The sequence below is a fragment of the Alligator sinensis genome, unplaced genomic scaffold (genome assembly GCF_000455745.1).
Source record: "Alligator sinensis unplaced genomic scaffold, ASM45574v1 scaffold172_1, whole genome shotgun sequence".
Classification (NCBI taxonomy): Eukaryota; Metazoa; Chordata; order Crocodylia; family Alligatoridae; genus Alligator; species Alligator sinensis.
In genome coordinates, this window is record NW_005842168.1 from 893,286 (window position 1) to 904,673 (window position 11,388).

At 45.0% G+C, this 11,388-nt stretch overlaps 2 long non-coding RNA genes across 2 annotated transcripts in view; one reads left to right on the forward strand and one right to left on the reverse strand.

Annotated features, from left to right (window-relative positions):
* Nucleotides 1-238: 238 nt before the first annotated feature.
* Nucleotides 239-6,659, reverse strand: LOC112550628. Its single transcript, XR_003094553.1, has 3 exons — nt 6,508-6,659; nt 3,383-3,522; nt 239-330 (listed from the first exon to the last, which is right to left on the reverse strand). It is a non-coding gene; the product is annotated as an uncharacterized LOC112550628 (long non-coding RNA).
* A 77-nt stretch (nt 6,660-6,736) lies between these two features.
* Nucleotides 6,737-11,388, forward strand: part of LOC112550635 — a 5,430-nt gene continuing 778 nt past the window's right edge. Inside the window, exons 1-2 of the long non-coding RNA XR_003094560.1 lie at nt 6,737-6,876; nt 10,215-10,343. This is a non-coding gene — a long non-coding RNA (uncharacterized LOC112550635). The remainder of the gene's footprint in view (nt 6,877-10,214; nt 10,344-11,388) is intronic.

The following is an 11,388-nucleotide window of genomic DNA, read 5'->3' on the forward strand; positions in this document are numbered from 1 at the left end:
CCAGGCAACTGTAAAATTTTACTCTGTTCTTTGCACTGTGAAATGGGATGGTGCTTTATCCTGCACTCATAGTCATTTGCGGATAAGGCAGATAATATAGCATCTTTTATTGAACCAATTTTGAACCCTCTCACAGAGAATTGCTATTTTCCCTCCTCAGGAAAAAAAGTCAGTGTAGGCAGAGATTCACTCTTATGGGTGAGGACAAGAAATAGCATCTTCCCTCTCCATCACAGGAGCTGGGCTTCCTTTTTGCCCCCTGCCGGTAGTGCGGCAAAGAGGATATCCTGCCAGCTTCTGTCTTCAAGTGGTGAAGCCCATCCAGTAAACCTGCAAAGGACTTGGCTGAGTGTCTCTAAACATAATGTGTCCCAACAGACACAGAGGTTTGGGTAGTAGTACTTTACATACATAAATGATCCCATCCTATCCATTGTTGATGCCTTCCTCTAGAGTAGATCATTTCCCGACTCATATTTTACACTATGAATGCTCTTTACATACCGTTCTCAAAAACTCTCCCTGGATTGTATCAGGCCATTAACAATTGCCTTGCAATTCTGCCTAAAATTAACCCACCAGGACATTTAAGAGAGGAAAGTGGAAGATGGGAGTTAACTGTTAGATTCATTTCCCTTTTTTCCCTTATTTTCTTACTGACCACAGTTCCTCTGTATTCTTTCCAAAGAGAAAATTAGACATTGAAGAATGATATCTGGGGAACCGATCAAAGGCTCCACAACTTCCAGTCAAGGGACGCTAAGACTAAGCATTAAATAAATGGGAATGATATCCTTTCACTAGCTTTGAATGTGACAGTTCTTTGCATCTGTTGTTTCTGAGTAGGGACAGCTGTAAGTATCTGCGGCATCTGTATTGTAGGATGCAGAAGAAATAGTATGAGACAAGCTCAATTTTTTCTTTTCCTTCTAGTGCCAGCAAAGGGGCCCCTTCCTTTACCAGGTTTTGGTGTTGCATCTATGCTCAATAATAGTGTTTCACCCAGGTTAATTAAGACGAGTCTATCTAAATATATTATTTAGAAGTCTTGACCCTAAAAGTAGTAGGCAACATCCTAGTATATAGAAGCTGTGCCTTCTGTAAAGAAACTGGTTATACCTGCAGATGCTCAGGTTCCCTTTGACACCGCTGCTTGGGAAAGCTTGTTTAAAATTCTACTTATGTGGCCCAGGGGCTGGTGCTGCAATGATAAAAATGAATATCCTATAAGTCTTCAATGGAAGCTCTTCTACAGGATTAATTATGAGTGCTTGCCGCTCAGTTGCAATGATAATGGCTGGTCTATACAGGCTTTTTTCATTTGCTGTGAAACTTCTTAATATTGCTCTCATTTAGCTTATTATCTATTTTAGGCAATTAGGCCCACATTCTATTACCCTTAAAGTAACTAAATGGCAGTTTCCCTGCTACCTAAGTGGCATTTTGGCACTGATGCACAGTTTACTGTTTTATTACCTGTGCAATGTGGACATGTAAGCATCCACAGAGCTACTTACCATGCTCAGTAGGCTGCACGCTGGGTGGGTAGGTATGCAGCTACATACCTATGTACACTGGGCATACATAAGCCATGATGAGAGGAGGGAAAAAGCCCTTCCATGTTTTAGCTTAAATAGCTTGGGAGTCACTCCCTCCCCCAGGAAGTGGGACACGGGTTCTGGTCTTCCTCCTCCCCTGCCTTCACCCAGAGGGAGTTTGAATCCATGTTTCTCTGATTTCCCAATATGGTGCTTTAAACCAGTAGGAAACAAATTAGGCATTATCCAGTCCTTCCTCCAGCCCTCCATTTGAAACTGGCTCCCTGTGCAGCCAAGAGAAGGCTGGAGATAAATAGGGCCAAGAGGAAGAGAACAAGTCAGAGGTTGTATGGCTCCCTGGAAGAAGGCAGGCCTTGGGTCCTACACGAGTTTGCTCTTATGTTATGTCCAGTGATGCTTCTACAGGTCTTTTTACCAGGTATAGAGACTAAGATACGGGTGTCCTTAACTATGAGCAAGTTTATTGCATCCTAACAGTCACGATTCTAAGTCAGGAGCCAAGCAACCTCAGCAGTTACAATTCTAATACTCAGTGCCATGGCAAGGAAGTTTGGTGCCCGGGGCAAAGCCCATAGTGGCAGCCCGCCCTCTCCCTTGCCCTGCGCACAGATCTTGGGGGCACATGCCCCCCATGCTTGCCCAGGAGTGCATGCAGCGGTGCAAGTCGCCCTCCCCCCATCCCCGTGCCCCCACAACCAAGCCGCTCGCGGCTCCGTCCCACACCCTGCCCCAGTTGGGCAGCTCCTGTTGGCACCCCTTTGCTTCAGTGCTCAGGGCGGTCACCCTGCTCACCCCAACTGGTTCCAGCACTGCTAATAATATAGTTAGTCAAAAGTAATACAACATGCTCACCACCCTGAGATAACACTCTTGCCCAGGTTATATTTATTCAATTTAGTTAGCCGACTTTCTGATTTATTTTAAGTCAAGGACAGTATTTCTTGCTTAGTTTGCAGCTTATTCTAAGTGCAGAGGTCAAAACCCAGGCCTGAAGTACCCTGGATCTTGATTTTTATTGCTTATTCATTAACGGTAACTTCAGTACTTTAGACGAGACTTGGGAAATATAGGCTTTTCAATTAAACTAATTTTGTATATGGAATTTCCATCTGGCCAAGTCCTCTGGGATTTTGTTAAGGAAGGTAAAAAAGAACATACACGTACAACTGATAAGGCTTGAGCAGGTGAACCATTCCTTTCTGGCAAGAAAGCCTTATGAAATGGAGTCAAAAATCAAATTTAAAAAAGAAATCTTAGGCCAGTATGACTGGAAATGAGTGTAACTCTGGAATCTGTCCTAAACTCATTGATAAGTGTAGGCACGGCAAGCTCCCGCAGGCAGCAGCGGCACTGTCGATGGCGGGAGCGTGGCAACGGTGAGCGGGGAGCTCCCGTAGGCAGCCGCAGAGCTGTCGGCAGTGGGGGGCGAGTGCTGACTGGAGGTCAGTGACCACCCGCAGACGCTGCTGGCAGCGGCCAATGGCGATCATGGACCACCCGCAGATGCCACCAGTGGTGTTGGCAGCGAGAAGGGAGTGGCGAGCGGTGACTGCCCGCAGGTGCCACTGGCAGTGTTGGCGGTGCCTTTTTGTAGGGGATGTGCTGCCATGCTCAGGGGGTGCACGTGCACCCGTATGCACCACCTATGCATTGCCAATGCCTGTCGCCATTATCCAGTGGGCAGTGAATTGGTCTCTCTCATATATATGCATCAGCTGTAGAGAGTGTAGAGCCCCAGGATCTGCTCTTGCTCCCCATGGCCTTTCGTAGTAGCTGCCAACTACTGAGTCCCTTAAAGGTCCTATTCAAAAAGGTTTTTTTACCTCAACTTTGTTTGCTGGATCCAAATTATGACCCCTAAAAGCCTCCTTTTGAAGGGTCATTCATAATAAAACTTGTTCTTTATAGTCAGTGAAAGGTTGCACTTCCATCTACCACTCCCACAATGCAGGTTTTCTTTATTCTGAAATGACAGGTCAAACTGAGGCTCAGGGTAATGAAAGGACTTATCTAAAATCACACAAAACTCAGCAGCAGTGCTGGGAAGTGGAATCAGGTCACTTATATCCTCATTTCAGTGCCCCTTCCTTTGCCTCTCCCACAGCCTGGCTTACCTTCTTCTCACCTTCTGGGTTTGCATACAGACATACAAATGAATTATTAAAAAGGCACGTGTTGTTTGTTATTGATATATTTGGTTGACGGATGCATAAAGAAGCACCGATTCCAAGTTGTGGATGTCTATATGAGTATCTGTCATAAAAGCACATGCACAGCCCCTCAGATACCTTAAACGGGTGTAAAGACATTGCATTTACATAGTTTTAGCAGGCAGTCATATAAAACACACAATCAGCAGCTGCTTCTTACCTCGGGCTGAGAATAACCAAAAAAATCAATCAGATCCAAGCATTTCCCCACTTCTACCACATATGCCAGCCTTTATCATGCTGTCTTTCCCCCAAAAGGACAAGACTTGCCAGACACTAGTACTGAATTACCCTTTCTCCATCATCCAAAGGGTTCTTTTTCTTACTGTGGACCTTTTGTAGTTCTCATTCGTTCATGTTGATTTGAACTGTTATTTCCAAGATGTACAAATCCATATAACAAGGTATTATTCACCTCTACACATCAGCAGCTGATGTGTAGCCATCTTATTAACAGCTTGAAAAATGCTTGTTTTTGCTTGAACAGCCTGTCTTTTGCTACTGTGGACCATGATGTAAGTTTATCAAAAGATCAGAACACTTTAAAATATGGTTGCATTTTTTGATGGATTGCCCTTGAGCACATAAAGGCTTAATGTAAACCACTCGCAGTAGAAACCTGGCCATCTAACTGCTTTATTTAGCAGATACAGTTGATACCAGATACGCTTAAGTCTTGGGGGAACATTTCTGGTGCTATATTTGTGTCCTAATTTTTGGACTTCCTTTGTTTTTATTCCAAACTTCTGTGCTATGCACAGACTCACTATCCGCTGCCTCCAAGCTGACACGAGGATTTCAGATAGTTGCAACTCTTCACAAATATGTGAAAAATCGAGGGAATGGTTTAAAGATAAACCAAAATTATCACGGTACTGCATGGACTGATTTATGAAGAAAGATTAAAGAACTAAAGATATCTCATAGTCTGGAAAAGAGACGACTAAAGCCAGACATGCATATTTGCAAGTATGTCAAGGATGGAGTGAAATAATTTGTGATAGGATGTGGAAGTTTAACTTGGAGTTGTCAGATGAAATTAAGAAAAGCAAAAAATTAAGGCTGATTCATTTGATAGTGATATGTAATAAGCTGTTGAGTATCTTTGCAGAGAAGTGGTAGATCTAACAGCATTTGGGATAGTTAGAATAACTGAAAACGTGCCATAGAGATATTCCTGCCCAAGCACGGGGGGATCAGAATGGTCTTCTCTCACATGCATGATTTTCAGAATAAGGTGCATAAATCTCCAATGATTATTTTAAGGATACAGTTTACTCTTGTAATTAATATCCCATCTACATAGCTGTATGTGTAGCAGAGGGTAGGATTTTGAGACCAGAACTATTTATCTTGGAGCTCCACCTACTGACACGAATGTTATGTAACTTGCAAGAAACAAAGCTTTATGACTTTGTACCATTGTACTGCTGCTTTGGACAACATTTGCCTTCCAGAATACACCATTTTAAATACCTCACATGGACTTCAGTGGGCTTCAGAGCAAGCCTAGTACAAAGGCTTCTCTACTAACCCTACATATATTTTTCTTTAGATTTCACCTCCATCATATTGAAACGAAAGTCACTTTTTTCCGTGAAGTGAAATCACAAGCGTTTGTTGAGTGCCTCAACGCACATTTACAATGACATATGCCAACTCAGTTTAAAACAGGACCAAAGATCCACTCTACACATATATTAGATGTGCTCTATCCCTCTAAATAGAGATTTGTAGTGGTGCGCTATAGCTTTGTTTAATACTAGGGTACGTCTACACATGCACTTTACTGCACAGTAGACTAATCTGCAAAGCATCATCATCTACACAAGCATGGCAATTAGGCTGGTGTAGACTAATTTACTGATCTGTCCAATAGTCCCATCAGACACAAATGCTATCCGATGGTGGAGTAAATTACTGTGCTTAAACGCACATTTAGATGGTGATATCCAGATTAGTTTACTCCAGCTCAAACTGTGCTGGAGTTAATTCAGTCACATTAAGCATGTGTAGACACTCCCAAGGTAAAAAATAACTGGAAGCAGTTTTTCTAATAGCACGTAGAATGTCTCTGCTGAAGGTATGCAGGGGTTTAGGTTGTAGCCGTGTTGGTCTAAGGACATAGGCAGACAAGGTTCCTTGGGTGAATTTGATATCTTTTATTAGACCAATCCAAATGGGAGAATTGTTATTAAGCAAACTTTCGGGTTCAAAAACCCTTCGTCAGGCTAAGGAAGTTTCAGCAGTTGCTGAAGGTATGCACTGACATAGTTACCCTAAATTAACTGAAGCGGTGCAAAAATATAGACAAAGCCTAACACGCATAAACTAGTTCACGTTAGTAACACACCCAACCAGCAACTGTCACATCAAACCCTGACATGACTCTTTGGACACTGGGTACAGTTCTTCAATCCGCTAGGAGTCAAATAACATTCTGATACTTTTACTCAAACGGAGTGGTACTTTACTCCTCAAGCAGTCTCCCTGATTTCAGTAGGACTGCTTGAGGAGTACGGTATTAGAGAGCAAGGGCATCACTACTTGACCCATTATCATTTCCATAAAAGAGATCAGCCGCTACGTATTTTAGAAGACATAGGCCACTCAAAACATCTACAAGCAAACAGCACAGGTTTAATATCAACTCACTTTACAAACAACAGGATCATTTCTAGAGTGCAGTAATGTGTACAGAGCTACTGATACGTACAGTCAGAAGAATGTAAACTCACCTGGAAGCAAGGGGTGGACTATTTGAAGAAACAGAGCATGGCTGAAAGTTTGGGAACAACAGGTGTGCAACAAACCTCCTCCAAACAACTGCTATGCATAAATGGAGCTTACTTATGCCAGCAAGGAACCATGTCGCACACCTTGTCCTCCGTACTCTGACTCTGTCCAGGAGTGTGACGGGGAGGGGCAGGCAGGTGACTGCTGGTCCACATACCTGCAGACACGTGATACGGACATTCAGGAGAAAAAAGACGAAAGGTATTAAGGTCTGGGTTTCCCTGTGCTAAGGCTCTTGCTCCTTTATTCTCCACTTTCATTGAAGAATGAAGAAGTAACAGAAGTCCTTGAGGAAGGAGTCTTTTTAAAAGGTATGCTTTCTCTCCTCCTACCAGTGATCCTTAATGACTATTGCTTAATAAATAATATGTGTAATTATTATCTTTTACACACTCCCTTCCTCCCTCCCTCCCTCTCACCTGATACAATGTTTACAAGATCCTTTTCCAAGTTTATAATGCATTTAAAATGTTCTTTATTAAGATTTTTATTTAACCTGCATAATGCATTATAAGAGCTCACCTGATTTTACAACTCACTAAGAACTGAACCATCAGCAAGACAAATCCACCCCTGCAGGGTCTTGCTTTTATTGAGTTTTGCTACTTTTCTGCCTCCGCTCGGGAAACTGCTACTTAATCACTCCAAATTATTCTAATTTGTTTTGCAAAGATTATCTTCATCTATCTAAAAATTGCCACCAGGCACAACCACATCAGATCAAGAACTGGGATCTAAAGGGAACCTAGAACGATATCTCCTTTGACACGATCAGTTAGTCCAATCTGAAATTCTGGAGATGACACTTTTTAAAACAAGTAGGAGAGGTTATATTGAAAATACCTTTTAATTTTCTGTTCTCTCCCCTAAGATAGCAACACATGTGCTGCATTTGTAAGGGAAGAGAAAAAGAGAGAAGTAGCTGTAAAATGAATAAAACACAAGTTGGCAAACAAAACACAGCAGGCAGCTATTAAGGGCATAGAAAGAGCTGTTGTGTGGAACAACTGCGTGGGCTGTTGTGTTGAAGAAGCAGGCTGCACGTCTGTAGCAGCTTGGCTGTTTTCCACAGATTAGCAAGCTTCCTATTGTCTCTGGGCTTTCCCTGTGCGAAGGCCCTTGCTCCTTTATTCTTAGCACCATTGATTTAGTAGCTATTGCATCAAAGGGAGACCAGGCAGAGAAGCCAATGTCCCCCAGGAAAGGGCATGCGAGGGGCACAGGGTCTAAAATGCCTAAAGCCTAAAAAAAGTAGAAATCCCTTTCCATGTATAGACCCAGAACAGCCAGAACTAGGCAGCCACCAAAAATTCAAGGCTGCCTATACACACACTTGGAAGGAAGGAGGGGAGAGGGGGGGTGGCATTTTAATGATAGCATTTCCCAGACAGCTGCTCTAATTAAAATGGCTCACCACCATGTGTATTAAACCCCTGTGTGTTTCCAAATGACCATGGGATGCTTTATCGAAAGCTCATTTGTGAAGTTTAGATAAAGCAGCCATTTTGAAATGTGCAATGGCTTCATGCACGCGCCGGTGCGGCAATGCTGGAACAGTCTAATTAAAATGTGAAGCAGACTTGATTAATGCTCGATTCATCGGTCTGCTCCGACGCGTTCTTATCAGAACGTGAACGACCACGTCTGCAGGCACCCCGAGAGGCCACAAAGATGGCAGAAATCTCTGCCTTGCCTGAGATCACCAGAATGGAGGCAAAACTGACCCGTAACAAAACCAGTTGCTGCCAGGAGCCTGGGAGCCTTTCAGGTCCCCTGATCCCTTCTGCCAGGGACAGGCATCTTCCCGGGCCTGGAGCCTGGGTTTACCTGCTGGGGCTGCTTCAGCCATTTTCTAGTCCCCTCATAGGAGTGCTGAATTGTTCTTCCTGCTAGCCTGGGGCTCCCCTTAGTGGTTCACACCCACAAGGCACCCTCCTTCCCCACACATGGCTACTGCTGCTAAGACATGCCCGTTCCCTTCCTGCCCTCGGAGCATCAACCTGTGTCAGTGGGATCAGGCAGCGGCAGACCAGGCCCAGAGAGGAAGCCAACATCTCCCTATTCAGAGTGCCGTAGCAAGCAGGGGGGGGGGGGGGGGGGTTGAGCAGGGTGACCTCCCCGGGTGCTGAAATAAAGGGGCACCAGCAGACGCTGCCCAGCCATGGCGAGGCACAGGATGGAGCTATGAGTGGCTCGTTTGGGGGAGCACAGGGATGAGGGAAGGACAGCTCCCAGAGCTGCGTGCACTCCTGGGCAAGCTTGGGGGAGCGTGTACCCCACCAGATCTGTGCATGGAGCGAGGGCGGGCTGCCACTGCAAGCTTTGCCCTGGGCACCAAATTTCATTGCTATTGCACTGCCTATTCACCCACTCTGTGCCTGATTCTGTTCTGCCCCACACAGTGTCAGTATGTCTTCAGCCAAGCCCTGTCTTTTCCTCTCCTCTCCTGGCAGCTCCAGTTGTGATGTTCCTTACAGGAGACAGAGTCACAGTTTACCCCCCAGGCCTGCAATAGAGGCAGAAGGCAGGGCAGAGAGGCACAGAGCCCTGCAGAGCACCGGGACCGCCCGAGACTAGAAGACACATTTTCTTTTCACACGGTGGCCTCTGCCTGGCTCCTTGGCTCCGAGCTGTTCTGAACATGTGCCACATAATCCATGGAGACTGGAAGTGGAGGAATTGGCTATCACTGCCACATCCAAGACTCCTGTGTCCATGTCCAGGGATGGTGCAGAAAGGGCTGGGAGGGCTCCGGGGGTGGCTGGAAGTGCTGGCAGGTACCAGAGGTGGCTAGGTTATTTGGTGAGTGAGTCCTGGGAGGCAGGGTCTATGAGCGCTGCAGCACTCCTGCCAGGCCTTTGTTCTCACTCCTTTTCTTTGCATTCAGCAGCCTGGCTGCTCCTTGTGGTGTGTGCCATGTGCAGACAACCTGCTGAGAGCAGGGCAACTACAGGACGGGTCCTGCTCCGTACTGGAAGGCAGGGCCTGGACTATAGGGTCAGAAAGAGCAGCAGACAGCAGTTTCTGCTGTCGATAGTGCTATAATCTTCAAATGAAAATAATCTAGTTGTTCCACACAAGCTCTCGTTGGTTTGGCGTGAAGAACAATGTGCGGAGTGGGGAGACAGAGGCAGAGAGGCCACCTGAATTCTTGAAAAACAAAAAAACCAGCCCAAGCAATATATTGCAGCACATGCTGGCCATTGACAAGAAGATGGTAGTGTTATAAAAAGATGTTTATATTTTAAAGCATCCTAAAAGGATGTTAGCATCTGAATAAGACTACCCTTGTTCTTGGAGGATTGGATTTTAGATAACATTTGCCAACTAATCTAGGCCTCTAAATCAAAATTTAGTCATGCAGAGGCCTGTTTTTCAGCAACCCCCCCCCGTAGATATTCAGCACCTTTCAAACGTCAGGTGACATTGGTACCCGAATATAGTTCTAGTGGGTAGGTTTAGGCAGCCAAGCTTGAAAAGTTTATTTTTAACAATATAAGCAACTTCTGGAAAATATGTCTATAGATAATGGTATTTGTAAGCCAGATTCCACTGTTATTACACAGTACATGGACACAGTTTTCTGATCCTGTTTTGCTGTCAGTCACAGAATAACGTTAAATTAAATGGACCCACTCTCATTTCACAGAGACATCAATCAGAGCAGAATCTTGCCCAAAAGGAAGTGGGAATGAACGAGATCAGGATTAGGTTATGTGTATTTAAGTTACTGCAGAAGACTATTGCTATGGTCTACTTCTCAAAGCAGCCTGTGATGGTGAGTAGTATGATGCTACTAACTCAGACTGTCAAGTTTTGTCTAAGGAAGTTTATACATGGTTTCCACTTGGTTTAAGATTGCCTGTTCAGACTGCCAAGATACATTTCTTTGCTTATGTAAGCACTAATAGCAGAGCTTCAACGTGACAAGTTATTGATGACTGTTCTGCTGTGATGCCCGGGAAACATGGTTTAGGGTTGAAGGTGAGTTTCTCTCTGAAAAACAAATGTATTGTTTCACCAACTTATTTATGAAAGGTTTGCATTGGTGGATAGCTCCACATCATTGGATACAAATGTTTTTTGCTACTGTGATCACTGGCCATTTGTACATGCCACGGGTGTTTACTTCAGTTTAGTTCTAAATTGAAGTGGTGGGTTTTTAATTTAGGGTGAAGTAACCCCCCGTGGTGTGTACACAAGGGTCAGGCCTGATTCTTACCTGCCTCTCTGGTGGCAAGGAGGGGAGGGTGAGCTGCTGGCAGGAGGAGCAGGCCCCTAGCTGCAGGGGGGCCTGGTGCTTCCCTCTGCGGCAGTGGCAGCTCCCCACAGGTGGCACCCACCCTCAGGCACCTGGCCCGGGAAGTCCTGGGGGGCACTGCAGCCACGGAGGGAAGCACCAGGCCCTCATGCAGCTCAGGCAGGCAGGCAGGATCCAGGGAGGAAAAAAAAAAAAAAAATGATCAGGCTTGCCCCTTTTTTTTTTTTTTTTTTTTTTTTTAAACTTTGCAGGAGCCTGCCTGCTTGGGCTGCTGCCGGGCTGCCTGCCCGGGCTGCCTGCACAGCCTCTGAGCTGCATGGGGTCTGGTGCTTCCCTCTGCAGCTGTAAGGTAGCAAACTAAAACACCTGACATCTTTTATTTTGCTGCATCCCAAAGTAATTTAACCTGCATTACACCACCGACATGTGAAACAGCCGTGCCATTAAAGCGGTGCAAAAGGCCATTAAGCTGCTTTAAAGGCCAATTTTGTGACACGTACAAATGGCCACTGAGTTTGGGTGATATTTCCTCCTTCACCGTGTTAAACTAAGGTGCGTGTAG